The sequence below is a fragment of the Pinus tabuliformis genome, chromosome 2_2 (genome assembly GCF_031772625.1).
Source record: "Pinus tabuliformis cultivar Carrire ecotype Pingquan chromosome 2_2, CPIR1, whole genome shotgun sequence".
Classification (NCBI taxonomy): domain Eukaryota; kingdom Viridiplantae; phylum Streptophyta; class Pinopsida; order Pinales; family Pinaceae; genus Pinus; species Pinus tabuliformis.
In genome coordinates this window covers 320321612-320339210 of record NC_142300.1, presented here as the reverse complement: position 1 = coordinate 320339210, position 17599 = coordinate 320321612, and the positions used below count along the sequence as shown (strand labels likewise).

At 34.6% G+C, this 17599-nt stretch overlaps 1 pseudogene; it reads right to left on the bottom strand.

Moving 5' to 3' along the window:
* Nucleotides 1–16827: 16827 nt before the first annotated feature.
* On the bottom strand, nt 16828–17324 carry LOC149192575 (protein CHROMATIN REMODELING 8-like; annotated as a pseudogene).
* Between the last annotated feature and the right edge of the window lie 275 nt (nt 17325–17599).

Here is a 17599-nt window from a genome sequence, read left to right as displayed (position 1 = left end):
AAAACTAATAAATATATATATATATATATATATATATATATATATAATTAATAATAAATAATTAATAATAAATCAACATTCAATTGATCACTATATATTCTTGGCCTTCGAGTTAATAATAACTAATTGCAATACCTTTACAAAGTATATATAAACACGTCTAAAATTATGGTTGATTTAAGATACCAAACACATTAAAATGGATGAATAATTTAAAATAATAACTTATACATCCCATTTTTAATCATTTATAAACTATTATATGTTTGCAATGGAGTTCCAATGCTTCTGAATATGTCTAAATTTCCACGACATCGTATATCATAATGGAATGGTTTGGAATGGTTTGGAATGGTTTGAATATTCGTAGTATTATTACCCTGGGGCTCGGCAGTATAAAGTCAATTTTACCTAATTTATTTTAATTTAATAAAGTTTAACTATATAAATAAAAATATATATTTTTAAACATATATATTTTTAAACATATATATGTTTGAGCAAAAAAAATTAGTATGTATTTTTATTGGTTAAGAATTTTAACATTTTTTTATAATATATAGTAAAATGTGATTTTGTAATTATTATTTTTTATTAATGTAATGTATTCATTTTTGTCATATCAATATATTTTATAAATTAATAATTATATTAAAAAAATATTAAATATTTTAATTGAAATTTTAATAAATAAAAAATTATATATATATATATATATATATATATATATATATATATATAATTTTTTATTTATTAAAATTCAATTAAAATATTAATATTTTTATATAATTATAGTTATATATATATATATATATAAAATTAGGTTAAAATTTAAATTCGAAATTTAATAAAATAAAACATATATATATATTTATAAACTAAATAATAAATCAATATTAGGATTATTTTCAAATATAAATTCAAATTTAAAAAAAATATAAATACAAATTTTAAAAATAAAATATATCTATTTTATAAACTAATAATTATATTAAAGGAAATTTTTATTGAATATTTTAAGAAATAAAATATATAATTATTGATTTGGAGTAAGCTTAAATTGTATTACTAATGTAGAAACCTTGATTTGTACGATTAATGTAGTTCAAATGTAAATACAATTGTTATATATTATAATTTTTTAAAACTATATTTGTATAGGCATTAAAATCGTATTGTAGAAACTTAATATTATATATATATATATATATATTATTAATAAAAAAATATAACATAAAAATATGATTGAGGTATTGCTCTGTCTTGCTTCGTTAGACATCTGAGGAGTATATTAAATAAAAAATAAAATATTATGTTTATGATGAACATGGTATTATATTTATAGCTAAAAATTTAAAATATATTATCTTCCTCATTTTTATTTGTAATGTATCTTTCATATAGTATATTTGTCATTCGTACTCTTGATATTTTGGCAATAAAGAAATGTAGTTTAATCATTATGTTTTTTCTCTGAAAGTTATGGAAATTTCAGGGATATTTTGAAAAAATCAAAGATTTTTGTGAATCCAAATAAAAGTTGTCAAACTTCATAATTTTAGGTGCCTTAGAGGTTTTTGATGGTGTTGAATCCACTTCCAACATCAAAAACATGATTAAACCCTGCCTCTATAATTTTTTTTCCCAAATTCCGACCACTTTTAACCGTCCAGACACAATTCCTCCACCCAACAACTCCTAAAAATATCCTTAAAAAATTACTTACCCTCTACAACTCACCATTAAACTATGACATCATTTCTTGACATTTTGCATAAAGATATTCCTTTTTTTAACCTGAGATCTCACCCATAAACCTAAGACACCATTCCTTTCAAATAATTGTCTTTTAGACTATCAAGATGGAAGCCTCTACGGTTAATGTTCTCACAACAAAACAAAAAAAATTCACAATCAATGGATATATCTATCAAATGTGAAAGATAGCTTGAATGTCGGAAGAGCGGGATAATCATAACATTTTTAAAGAAGAGAGAATAACGAAAATTAAAGGTTATGAGAATATGTTTAAATACAAGTGCTTAAATAAGTTTTCATTTTTAATTAAGGTTTTTTTATAATCGATATAAAATAATATATGAGAGGAAAAGAAAGTTTAAAACCCTAAAAAATAATTTTAAATTTTCAAATAATGTATATTTAAATGTTTATTATCTTATATATTATTATTTATATTAGAATCACAAAAAATTATATTATTGTTGGTTAATGTGTTTGTTTATTATTATAAAAATGGTATATTTACTATTACAATCATAATGTTTTAATTTCAAAAAAAATTGTGATTTTTTACTTTTAATTTTTATTTTTTAATTCGAGTTGTTTAACTTTTTGGAAACTGTTTTGATGAGTTTTTTCGATTTAATTTCTCTAAAATCTAGGAGGAATTTATTGAAATCACAAGCTTGATGGGTAACCCTTGCACAATAGAAGTGCCCTAGGAGTTTTTCAGGGTGTTGAACCCATATATACAATCAAAAAAACCAATTTAAATAATACAAATCAAGGTTTCACCTGAAATTGTTCCCCCGAAAAGTCCAAAAAATAGCACTAAAGACAACTCTTTTTTAATTTTGTGTATTAGAATGTGGATATACCACAAAATAAGTTCAAAAAATACTATGATTGTTTTGTTGTTTGAAATGCATTTTTGAATGCATAAATGGATTCAACACCCTAAAAAAAACTCTGGCACTCCAATTCTATAGTTTAGACAGTCGTGAAAAAAGTCATTTCATCTATAAATTTTGATTAAGATTAACCAAAAAAATGTCCTAAAAAAAGTCATTTCGTCTATAAATTTTGATTAAGATTAACCAGAAAAAATGTCATGAACGCGTACTCTAACTTATAGACAAATAGAGTTTTTCACCTAAATCTCGCAATTCAAGAAAGAACGTGACTTTTAAATTACATTATGGCTTGTTAATGTGTTTTTTTATTATCATTAAAATGGTATATGAACCATTACTGATCTGAAATGATCATAAACTAAAAGATGATGTAGAATTGATTAACCATTAATGATTTGAATGTTACCTAAAGCACGCAAACCGAGGAAAACTACTTGAAAAAATACTTTACGACAGCTGATTAAACATGAAATTGATGCATAACAGAAGTGAAAACAGTAAAAACACATTGATACCAGACAATAAATTGATGACGAAGTTCGTCCCTGATGGACTACATCTCTGGGTCCGCTTTCAAGATGGGTGACCGTTTTTAATAGGAATGAAAATAAAGGAGTCGATTACACAGTGATTTAGTCAGACTGAACTTTCACACAGGAAATTATGACCTCTATAATCAGATAGCCCTCTGAACCATCTTTCCAACGCTGCTTACAGTTTCCAAAACTGACCCCAGATGCTCCCAAAACACTAAAAACAAAATCACCTATGACCTCCAGAATCTGCATACAAAAGTCAAAAACCACTCCTTCTTTCCTCCATGGGAAAAACTGCCTCTTATAGGCCTATGGATACATAAAAACCTCCTCTGAATACATTTGAGGTGAATTTAGTTAGGTTTGGATTGGATTTACAACTCGGTCTAATTGCAAGAGGACACATAAGGCTAGTTGTTATGGTGATGGAATTAATTTTGTAACTTAATAAAAAAAACCATAATAGACTTTGGTTTTATCTCTAAACCATTATCATTTATGGTGGCGTGAATTGGGTGGACCGTTTGCATGTGACCAAGCGGTCTAACCCTTAGCGGCCACCTAGCCATAACTGCCCACCAAACCTATTGCAGCTAAACTCCTGACTGTGCACATGTAATCCGCGACAGTTTATGCTGCAATTTACTCTGACGATTCTCCTAGCCGACAATCAACTCCACTACTTCCCGTTCACATGCTAACTATATGTGGTTAGGTAAGATCCACAGTTCTGAAACCCCGACGGTCACTACAATGCCATGTTCACATGTCATGCTGATTCCGATGCGGTGTCCAGCTTAGTAGTTAGGACCTGGTCGTCATGCTAACCCGACGGCTTATCTATCCATTGTTCACATGACCTTCCGATACAATATATGTTGACTGTGCAGTTTAGGCTATTTTAATATAATGTTTTATAATGTGTTTACATATAGCCCAAGAGTTAGGACTTAGGCTTAGGGTTAGGTTTGATGACTTGGGTTTTAGCATTTATAATACAGGATACTTAGATTTTAGATCTAAGATTTATATTTTACATTAGGTTTATGTCTTTAGAGTATGGTTTTAGGGATTAGGATTAGGACTTACATCAAGACCCATTTACAACCCTTTTTACAATCATTTGTCACAATGTGACAAAACCACACACATCGTCAATTCCAGCTATCTTTGCGACAACAACCCTGATGATGAACCTATGCCACGGATGACACCCATGTCAAACCCAAATCTTGCAAAGACAAATGACAAGACACATGTCGTTGACCAATCTTGGCGGAACTGCCAATGAACATAAGTTGACAGTCAAGTACAAACCCATACCAATGGAACGCCATGAAAACTATGAACATTACCTAAACAACCTGATCCCTAACCAACACTGTCGATATTTTGAAGTTGAACTGAAGTGACGACGACACTGAACACTGATGACGACACTTGAACACCTGTGCAACTGAATTAATGAAATCCTCCTGAATCATTCCTCTCCACTTGAAAACTTTCGGACCACAAAAGTTTGACTAAACAAATAGTCGATGAGGGTAGAACTCCCTCTCTTTCCACCTTGACCTAACTATGTACCAATACATTTGATCAATCACTTGCAAGTGATGACCCTCATGATGCTAACCATGGCACTTTTTGATTCGGTCACCTATTTCTTTCATCTTCAGTATGAACAACTTGCGACAATGGGAAAACAACCTGTTATCAACATGGAAATTGAATTCTTTCCACGAAGAACCATGAGTTAGTGATTCACAATATTTGAATATAGTCTCTACTGGATGTTGTTTAATACCATCTACATGTATAAAAAATCTATTTTGTGGAATGATAGAGACAATCAAAGATATACTTGACATCAAACTAGCTACTTGATTTAACATACTTTCCTGATTCCTGTTTTCTAAGTGAATTTGTTGCACTGAACCTATCCAACTGTTTGCTGCAACTTAGTTTGATTCTAAAAGTAGTGAGTTAGCTGTTGATTTGTTTGAGTCACTTTTCCTTTATTTATTTCATGATATTTCCATTGATTAGCACTTTCCTCTGATGCATATGTTCCCATTAAACATTTTAACACTACTTTGGAAAAGGCTTTGATATGAAAACAAATAGATTTCCTCTTCACTTGAAAAGAGGTTTCCAGACTATTCAAGACATGACATGGCGACACAATACAAGAGAAATCAAACACTGACTTTCCCCAATTCTGACCTGCACCCCTGAAACTGAAAATAAACATACCATCTGAAACAAGTCTCTAATTAGACTCACATGTACCATTCTTTGCAATACACTGCAGATGATGATAGTTTCTAGAATTCAGTTGAATGAATGAGTTGAGATTCATTCTGTCTTTAAGAAGATGTTCATAGGACATAAAATTTATCTCATGTTGCTTATCATGTTTATGAATAAGATTTCATGGAAAATAATTAACCACCTTGACCAATTGATCTATAGATTGAATCTCGAATTCTGAACAATCATCCATTATGTTGTTCCTTAATAAACATGAGTACATATCTTCTTGAACTTATTAACTGCTTAACTTGATTTGTAACAATTAAATCCAAGTTTGATTTTACTTTTTGTGCCCTAACAATAAATTCAACCCCTTCTTTCTTTAGGTGATATTTATGTTCTCTTCTTTAAACACTGCATCTCTATCATAAAGATAAGGACTTCCTAAGAAAACTCCACATATGTCTACTGGGACCACATCTAACTCCACTTCATCAATGTACTTAGATGTAATTGCAAATTTTAACAGACACTTCTTTGTGACATGTATGTGAGTAGATCTATTAATCCAACTTAATGGGTATGGTCTTGAATGATTATGTGTCTCCAATCCCAATTGATTAACTATATGTTCAGATATTAAATTTGCTTGCGATCCACTGTCAAACATTGTGTCAATCTTTGTATGCTTAGAACTTACCCTTGTGTGGAAGAGTTCAACTCTTTTATCCTTATGTGAAGGATTTATGTTTAAAGAAGATACAATAGTTTTCGAACTTGAACCAGTGTCAGAAGTTTTACCTATCTTAACCATAGTGGTTATCCTCCTTTCATCACCCGAATCTAAACCTAGATCCTGTTGGACTGCTGCAATGGCCTTCTTTTTATCCTTCGCCTTAACGAACTTTTTGGGCTTAAGTTCTGGATGAAGTTTCCAGCACTTCGATTCATCATGACTGATTCTCTTGCAATGAGAACAAGTAGGTCTTTCCTTCTGAACGATCATTGATTTCTTTCTCTTCGAATTGTTCTTCCCCTTACTATCACTGGAATCTTTGGTTTCTAATTCTTTGGATGACTACAATGAAAACTTGAATGATCTGCCACCTGATTCAATATGTATGGCCTGAACACATGCCTCATCAAAATCATGAGGATTAAGCATCAATAAAGTATGCTGCAAATATGAATGTAAACTGCCAATGTATTTTAACAAAGTTTCACGGGTATCCAATGATATACCAAGCGCCAATGCTTTCTTTCTGAACTCCTAAGTAAACTCCTAAACACTCTACCCTTTACCTTGCCTCAGATGCAACCAATCAATAATAGCCTGCTTCGTGTATCCTAAAGGATAGAATGGTTTCCTAAGATCTTTTAAAAAATTAGACCATGAAGAGATGACTTTTCCTTTACGCTTTACATCTATCTGAGTTTTACTTTCCCACCAGATTAAAGTTGTTCCCCCCATTCTAAGTGTAGCTAACTGAATTTTAGTTTTATCACTAGAAATGTTTTGAATGTGACAATACACTTCTAAATGCTTTATCCAATTATCTAGCTTTTCAGGATTCATTTCACCATCATAAATAGGTAATTCAAATTTAACGTCAAATTTAAAAAGAGATGTTTTCTTAGGTTTCTTTTTTGTTTCAGATTCTGCATTGGAAGAAGAAGAAGAAGAAGAAGAAGAGGATGATGGAGATGATGGAGGTGAAGGTGGTTTATTAGCCTTGCCTTTACCTTTGTCCTTCTTCGATGGCTTTGAAAAAGCTGCATCTCTCGCCTTCTTATCTTCGTAAAATTCTCCCAACATCTGCTGCATGGTTAAGAATGCCTGCTGAAACTATTCTTCACTCATCTTAGTTTCAGTGTTTTCACTCGCATCAGGTCCTAACATGGTCGATTTCTAAATGACTCATCACTTTCCAATCTCTGGATCGATCTGCTCAAGGATTCCTTCTCCTCGTTGTGACTTTGACCTGGTAAACATTCAATGACACATTCTACAAATGAAACCTGCTCTGATATCAAATTATATGATCTGAAATGATCATAAACTAAAAAATGATGTAGAATTGATTAACCATTAATGATTTGAATGTTAGATGAAGCACGCAAACCAAGGAGAAACTGCTTGAAAAAAACACTTTACGACAGCTGATTAAACATGAAATCGATGCATAACATAAGTGTAAACAATAAAAAAATAGTGATACCCGACAGAAAATTGATGACGGAGTTCGTCCTTGATGGACTACGTCTCCGGGTCTGCTTTCAAGATGGGCGACCATTTTTATTAGGAATGAAAGGAAGGGAGTTGATTACACAGTGATTTAGTCAGACTGAACTTGCACAGAGGAAATTCAGACCTTTAGCATTAGATAGCCCTTTGAACTACATTTCCAACACTACTTACAGTTTCCAAAACCGACCCAGGATGCTCCCGAAACACTGAAAACAAAATCGCTTATGTCCTCCAGAATCTGCATACAAAAGTCAAAACCTACTCCTTTCCTCCATGGGAAACAATTCCTCTTATAGGCCTGTGGATAAATAAAAACCTCCTCTGACTACATTTGAGATGAATTTGGTTAGGTTTGGATCAGATTTACAACTCGGTCTAGTTGCAAGAGGACACATAGGGCTAGTTGTTATGGTGGTGGAATTAATTTTGTAACAAAACTTAATAAAAAAACCCATAATAGACTTTGGTTTTATCTCTGAACCATTAGCAGTTATGGTGGCATGAATTTGGCGGACCGCTAGCATGTGACCAAGCGGTCTAACCCTTCGCAGTCACTTAGCCATAACTACCCATCAAACCTACTGCGACTAAACTCCTGACTGTGCACATGTAATCTATGGTCGTTTATGCTACGGTTTACTCTGATGGTTCTCCAAGCCGACAGTCAACTCCACTGCTTCCCGTTCACATGCTAATTGTTTGTGGTTAGGTAAGCTCCGCAATTCTGAAACCCCGATGATCACTTCAATGTTGTGTTCACATGTCATGCTGGTTTCGATGCAGTCTCCAGCCCGACGGTCAGGAGTTGGTAGTCATGCTAACCCAACAGCTTATCTATCTGTTGTTCACATGACCTTCCGATACCGTCTATGTTGACTGCGTGGTTTAGACTATTTTATTATAATGTTTTATAATGTGTTTACATATAGCCTAAGAGTTAGGACTTAGTCTTAGGGTTAGGTTTGATGACTTGGGTTTTAGCATTTGTAATACATGATACTTAGATTTTAGATCTAAGATTTATATTTTACATTAGTTTTATGCCTTTAGAGTATGGTTTTAGGGATTAGGATTAGGACTTACATCAAGACCCATTTACAACCCTTTTTACAATCATTTGTTACAATGTGACAAAACCACACACATGGTCGACTCCAGCTATCTTTGCGATGACAACCCTGACGATGAACCTATGCCACAGATGACACCCATGTTGAACCCAAATCCTACAAAGACAAACGACAAGACACATGCCATCGACCAATCCTAGCGGAACTTTCGATGAACATAAGTTGATAGCTAAGTACAAACCCATACCAACTAAATGCCATGAAAACTATGAACATTACCTGAACAACCTGATCCCTAACCAACACTGTCAATCTATCAAAGATGAACTAAAGTGATGAAAACACTGAACACCGATGACGACACTTGGACACTTATGCAACTGAATCAAAGGAATCCTCCTGGATCAATTACAAAGATAATGCCTTCATTTCAAGAAATAATGTGACTTTTGGTTGTTTAAAATGCATTTTTGAATACATAAATGGATTCAACGCCCTAAAAAGACCAATAGGCACTCCAATTCTATAGTTTAAATAATGTAAACTCTAAACTCAAGCTTTTAAAAATCTCCATTGAATTTTGATTAAGATTAACGAGAAAAAATGTCGCGAAAAAAGTCATTTATTTTTATTTCATCTATAAATTAGACTCCACCGAATTTTGATTAAGATTAACTAGAAAAATGTCGTGCAAAAAGTCATTTAATGTTATTTCATCTATAAATTAGACAACACAACAGACAAAATAGTAGACTTTTCATAAAAATCTTGCAAAACAATTTCAGTAAAAAATGTGACTTTTAAATTACTTTGTTTATTATCATTAAAATAATATATTTACCGTACTGCCTTAATTTCAAGGAAAAAATGTGACTTTTCACCACTCGTGAATTTTGTAAATATCACTAGGGTTGCCTTTTTAACATAAATGCAATAGTGAAAACATACTAGTTTTTTGTGACAAGACACCATAAATGAAATTGGAAGTCAGCTCAAAGAGTTACCATCAAAGGATTTTATATGACTTTCAACACAATATTATGTATTTTCTAGTGGAAAATCCACCATTCATGAGCATACAAGGATATGTACTATTATTATGGATGATATGTGGTGAACGTGAGATTTGCAGCAACGAAGGCCAGGCCCTAACATGCCATGGTTGTATACGTCACTTTTCTACACACAACAACCGTCACTGGATCTTCTAATCTGCCCCCCGACAACAACAACAATACAACCACTCCCATACTAGAGAAGAATGACACCGCGTTCATGACCATGAAAACACAAAACTCAAGCTTTCCATGGTCGGTTCTGTAGTGACGTAGTGTAAGATTTTTGAGATACACAGATCTAGATCTGCAAAACAATAAACAAGCTTGCAAGAGAAGGAAGCGAGCAAGAATTGAGAAAAGAATGAAAATTGATTCTACAATATTAGTTTTAGAATAAATACATAAAAGCAACTAAGTTAATCTTAGTTGTACATGCAATAACTAAAGCTAACTAAATCTAAGTGTGCTTTATCTTATGTTAATGTGTGCATGTGCCACATGCAAGCAATAAGTTAACTGGAGCTAATCTAGGTGCATGTACACCAACATAGCTAGTCTAAGTGCATGTACACCACCACCCCCCCTTAAGCATAACTTAGGTGAGTGTGATGCAAAATGAATGAGTCCCGGCAACACGACCATTTTAGGTACCCATATACAATGCATAAAAAGGAGGAAAGAGGGAAAACCCAGTGGGAAGAAAACCCCCCCTCAAAATATAATGCAAAAGTAGAGAAAAGACAACTGCTAGGCAGTCGTGTCCTTCACCCCGAGTGAAAAATCTGAAAAGTCTCTAGGCTGGGATGAGAAGCCGGTCTGGGGCGAAAAACCCTCATGGGGTGCATCGGGAGGACGCAGGTGGGGTAATACTACCTCCAACGCTCGTTCTGGTGGCTCTCGTGAACGCGAAGTAAACCCCTTCGCCAAAGACTTGAAAGCTGACGACGTCTTTGACCAGGTGAATACGGGTATAAACTTCGATGCATACGAAGACATTCCTGTGGAGACAAGCGGAGTCCATGTACCTCCTCCTGTGAATACTTTTGCTGAAATTGATTTAGGAGAGGCCCTAAATCTGAATATCAAGAGGTGTAAGTTTGCAAAGCCGACTCCCGTGCAGAAATATGCAATACCTATTTCGTTAGCTGGCCGAGATTTAATGGCGTGCGCCTAGACCGGGTCCGGTAAGATGGCTGCATTATGTTTTCCTATTATAGCTGGCATATTGAGGAGCAACCCGCCACCGCGCCCCCGTGCGGGGCGGAAGACGTTTCCTTTGGCTCTTATTCTGTCACCAACAAGAGAATTGTCTTGCCAGATACATGAAGAGGCTCTCCATGCATGCCCCTTCTCGAATTTTTCTTGTGGATGCTTTCCAAGAGCACAGCCATTACAAACACCATCTGAAAATTCAATGGTTGGCAATCCTTTGACCATCCCTTGCTTACTAAGCTGTTGCATATATCTGAAATTCAAGTGCCCAAATCTCTCGTGCCAAATCCTACTTTCTTCATTTGCATGCGTAAGTAGCAAAATAGAATCTGATTGAGGAAAAAAATCAGAAAATGTATACAGACGAGATTGATCATTTACCTTGCCAGATGCAATCTTCAAATTGGTTTGCATGTCATAAATGCTCACAGAATCTGGGGTAAATTCCACTTTCCTTCCGCTGCCTGTGTGTGTCATCTAATACACTGAGAGAAGATTCACAGAAAGCCTTGGAATATGCAAGACATTTTCAAAACTTCCATCTTCGAATTGCACTCTTCCTTGTCCAGTTGCTGCAACTGCAGAATTATCCCCCATGAGAATGGGAGGACCTGAGTATGCATGTAGAGAAGAAAAGGATTCCTTTGAAGAAGCCATATGATGTGAAGCTCCTGAATCGATGATCCATTCTTGTGGTGCAGAATGAAGAGCAATCAAAGCACGCTCGTTACCTCTTGGATCTGGTGCTTTTTCTCTAGACTTCTTCTTAGCATTCTCAGGAATGTGGTCTCCAAGATTGTATTGCTGGAGTGTCTGCGCCATAAGATTTATAGTCTTCTTCATGCATGCAGATTCAGGATGAAAACCACGGTGGCAATAATTGCACATTGATTTCCCTTTCATTCCTTTCCTTTCCTTTGAGCCAGATGATCCATCAGGGGGTTTGGGATGTCCTCCCTTTCTTGGATCAGGATCCTTCTTCCCTTTTCCTTTCTGATGGTCTTTGGAATTTTCCTTTCCTTTTGCATGCACAGTAAGTGCATGCGCTTTGGAATTTTTAAGTGTGCCCATTTTGATGAGCTTATCTTGCTCATGCATCAAAGACTGAATAAAAGAATCTAGTGAGGGCATCTTCCAATCTACACCAGTTGCAGATCTGACTGTGTGGAATGTAGAGATGAATACTGCATACTCTGGACCAAGTTTTGATAAAATGGAAAGAATCAACTGATTTTCGTGCTTGGATTTGTCAATCCCGTATCCTGAACCAACAAGGCTTTATACCTTGTGAAAAAATCTTGAATGTTCTCAAAGTTTCTCGGATCTAATGAGTTTAACTCATTTTCGAGAATGTGACCTTGCATTTCATCCTGTTTTCCAAACAATCCTTCCAAAATTTTCCATACTTCATTTGGAGTTGAACATGATTCAACATGAAATAGCAGTTCCGGAGAAATAGATAAACATAGGATGCCGAAGGCCTCGTCCATGCGATTGAAATATCTTGTTTTCTCCATTGCCGATGTTGGTTCAACTTCTGTTTCCATGGTTATTCGAAATAAGCCTCTACTTCTGAGATGAAGTTGAATCTTTGGCTTCCATTCGAAATAATTATATGGAGTGAGAATTGCCAATTGTGGAAACTCCAATTTAGACTCCATTCTTTGTTGTTTCTTCAATCTTCTGAACCTACAAATAAAATTGCTTGTGCACTGATTACAAATCCCTGTGCTCTGATACCATGTAAGATTTTTGAGATACACAGATCTAGATCTGCAAAACAATAAACAAGCTTGCAAGAGAAGGAAGGAAGCGAGCAAGAATTGAGAAAAGAATGAAAATTGATTCTACAATATTAGTTTTAGAATAAATACATAAAAGCAACTAAGTTAAGCTTAGTTGTACATGAAATAACTAAAGCTAACTAAAGCTAAGTGTGCTTTATCTTATGTTAATGTGTACATCTGCCACATGCAAGCAATAAGTTAACTGGAGCTAATCTAGGTGCATGTACACCAACACAGCTAGTCTAAGTGCATGTACACCAACACGTAGCCCATCTCTCTCTCCAGCCCCATCGCCACGCTAAACAGTGCCACGAAACTCAAAGAGACCATCGTCATGGCCACCACTATAATCAAACCATGAATCTTCCCCTCAATGTGCTTGCCCTTTGAAAGAAACAATTTCGCCTCCACATCTTTGGAAACATCAGTCCCTTGAGCAGATGAAAATCCATGTAAACCATTTGTTCAAACAAATAACATGAGGCCTCTGGTTGATACAGGCTCAAATGAAATAACGTCGAGCCGATGTTTAATGGATTGGTCATACTAAATATAATATGCAGGGCAGCTCAAGTGTTCCCAGCGTTTACGGCACCCTGCACCTTCGCGGGCGTTGCTGGGCAGTGGTCAGGCAGATTCGACGAGTCATTCTGATTGCTTCAATGAAGGATTTGGAACACCATTTTCCAAAAAGGGTGACCAATTCATTGAATCTGGCATCTTAGGTTTCCAATGAATTAAATGAGGAAACATATAGACAAAACTCACTCTTACATAAAATACAACCACCAATCGTATCTTCCTTGACCAGGGAATCCAATCTTGTCTGTAACACAACTTCCAGAAATTATATAGAAATTATGTCGGTTCAGAACAAATGTCGTTTGAGTGGTTCTTGAGCTTATAGAAGATATCACATCTTAGCATTCATTCTCAATGGTCTGTCATAAATGTTGCAAAATTATAAATTATATCTTTTTGGTAGGGTTAAAAATGTATATTTTCTCTTATATATATATATATATATATATATATATATATATATATATATATATATATATATATATATATATATATATATATATATATATATATAATTAAATATTTTTATATTTTTTTAATTTAAAATATGTTTGTAATATTATGAGTGTTTTTTATGCACGTATTTTTTATTATCTCTATTTCTGACTAGGGGTAGGAGGAGGCAGTTACTATGTTGACTCGGCTCCAAGGTCCACTTATGGAAGTGGGGTCCAAATTTTTCGACCTCTTACAACTTCTTCAAAATGTAAAGTAGATAGCATCATTGAAAGGTATGGCCAATAAGAGTCTTAGCCAATCATATTGAGCCACGTCATCTTAACCTGCCATGTGTAGCTACCAATTCACATGTCATGTCATGCAAAGTGGCAGTTGTTGACTCACTCATACCAGGCCACGAATTGATCTCGGTTCACATGACCCAACTACAACATAATATATAATATATGTTTGATGTATGTGAGTGTGGGCCCTCTATGGCCATGTCACCGTGGGAAATAATTCTCAGTGAGGATCAACCCTATTAGCCATTAGAACTACTGGGGAAATAATATTCTGGGCTATGTGGCATATGCACCAATGTTAGGCATTGGTACCATGTTCAGTGCCACCTCCTTGACTCATACATATAACATAACACATGCGGCACATGTTCCCACTATATAGGCCCCACATGCCAAGTCACCATGGGACTTAAATCCCGCCAAGTGCTACTAGGCCCTTCAGGCATGTCTTAACAGCAAGTCACTAAGGAAATGATTCCCTAGTGACTGATTATTCCCATCATAAATGCGTGTATGCTACTCTCAAAAGATCCAGCGACGACCATGAGCTTTCCAGGAAGCAACATACGGTGATGATTGAGGTAACTGTGGGTCTGCCTGGTATAGTTTGACGACTCCACTGCAGCTCTATTAATGGCATCCATTTATTCGACGATACCTTTATTCAAGCTCCTAACATGCTTCTTTAAGGAAAATCTTAAATGAACCACCAACTTAACTACGATGGTCGCTTGTCTTCATATTGTTCCGCTACATGGTGGAGAAAGAGAATTTCTGAATTGTTCAATGGCTTGGTGGAGAAGGAGAATTCGTTCGAGATCAAGAAAGTGGGCACCAGACTTTTTAATTTCATTCTTGTGCCTGGAGGTTGCTCTGAAAACCTTTCTCTTCATTTAACCGGAGGTTGTTGCTCCAAATTCACAGGTAAGTTTCTGCCGAAATATGATTGAGTTTGCTCACAATTTTCTTCATTTGAGTAGTTAAATACCATTATAGAACCTTCATATCCATTTATATTGAATAGATATGCCCAACAACTTGTATGTCTTTGTATCGATTACAATGAATATAATTGCTCCTATGGAGCCCATTAATGCCACCATTGAATACAAAACAATAATCGAAATATTCAGAAGCAATAGGAGGTAGAAGAACAACTTATTCTTAGGCTTTCTTCCAACATTCAAGAAAACCATTGCTAGCAATACAAAATCTAGAGGAGTAAATCCAATTGTCCTACAAAGTGCAACAAAATCTCTCAAATTTTCCTCAAAATATGCATATGTCGGTCTGCAATATATCTGTGAGGTAATTTTAGTCAAATACATATTAGGCTTTTAATTAAATAATAACTATATTGGAATTGATTCTTTTGCATTACATCATTACATGTAAACACATATATCTAGCTATTTACCTGATAACAGCTTGAAATCTGAATCACAGCAAATATGTTTTCCATTACAATTATCCATATCGTGGTTGTCAAGGAGCTCAGAATATATGATTGATCCACTGAACCAAATGCCCAATAGCCCACGAATTCTAGTATCTAGTAGCTTAAAATGATAACAGTGTATGCTGTTGAAACACCTTTGTACATATTTGTCTTTGCAGGATCTCTGAGAGTTGACTGCAGGACACAAAGGTTGATATTAAATTTGATTTCTTCGATTTGGAATAAAGGAAACTTCTTGGAACAGCGATACATTGACTATGGAATGTGAGTTCATAAAGCAAATCTAAGCCACAGAACTAAATGGTTAAAATGGACATAGATTGTGACCTTTAATCGAGAATTAGAGGGCCTTAAATCTTAATTTTATGTATTATGGAAATGTGTAAAGACTAGTCCATAATAAAATTGTTGTCATAATATAAGAATAATTTAACTAATATTCATATTCAAAAAAGCCAGGCTCAAATTCTGAGCCAACAGCTTGACAGTGTCTTTATCATGGTTTCTGTTATCTTATTTCCAGTTTTCTTTGTGGCGGGCCATTTTGGTCAACATGGTAGTTATAGGCTGGTTTTGTGTCTTTTAGTTCTCATTTGTTGCTCTCCTCCTTAAAGAGAGTCTATTTTTGGATATGGTCCAGTGAGAGACAGACTTGCTTTTTGTACTTCTTGATCTAAACTCCAGTTTTTTGAAATTAAGAAAATTCACCACATAAAAAATAATAACCATATATATATATATATATATATATATATATATATATATATATATATATATATATATATTCAAAAATGAAACCAAGGATAACAGTTTATTGGTACCTATATTTCAAGTAACATTGCATCACCAAAAGAAAAAGCTATTGTCCCAAAAGCATTGAATGCTTTAAATATCTTGACAGTTGAAGTCCCATGCAGCTAATAATCCACTGATTTTTTATTCAGCTGCTTTCCTACATGGAAAAGGTTTTTGTTAGTCCTTGGTCAAATAAATGCCAAAAAAGTTCACGTCTTATTTTTACCAATTCAATCATAAAAAGTGTTGGTCATTTGTAGTACTTTATCCTAACTATACAAATCATTCTAATGCATTACATTATAGAACCTTCATATCCATTTATATTGAATAGATAGGCCCAACAACATTACATTATATAGATAATCGAGTCTGCAGTTACGCTTGATGGTAGTTAACTGTTAGGGAATATTTGTAGAGTGTTGTGTGTTTAGTGACTGGTAGTAGGCCTGCAGCTACCATGTGCCCTTTCAAATCCATTCACCAGTCTAGGGGTTGATCCATATATTGTTTGGAACTCTATCCCTATGCCTATAGCACATTTTCAATTACCCCGTATCCACGTAAGAAGATTGCCAGAACTCAAGGCCTTCCCCACGGAGGCTCTGGCAAGACCTGCTTTTGAACCATGGGATGTACTTGCTCCATTGATCGTGGAATATTCAGTAGAACGAGAAACCAATTAGGAATTTATTTTTGATCCAAATCTCCTCCTTGCATCCGTTGGAGCTCCAATTGCACTAGACGTTCCTGTCCATGTCAGGATTGATATGCTATCTTCCCATCTAAGCATTCAGGATTGCCTTAAAGCTTCAGCTGCTCTTTGTGAAAGTAGAGAAGCTTCATCTTCTCTTCATCATTGATGTCAAGAATAGCATCATGATCCATATAGCTATGAATTCCATTATCCAACAAGACTTTTAACATATCAGATTCATCTGTATGTGAGGCCTATTCTTTAGCTTCAACCTTTTCTTTCCCTTTGCTTCTAGGAATATCTTTGTGGCAGCCTCCATCATGCTTGCTATGAGTTGAATATAGACACACTGGTTGCAACGACATTATTGCAGAAACTAAATATCCTGCAAGCACAATATATATATATATATATTGCAAAAACGCATTGGTTGCAACGACATTATTGCAGAAACTAAATATCTTGCAATCAAGAGAATGTAAGATATATTTTTTAAATATTTAAA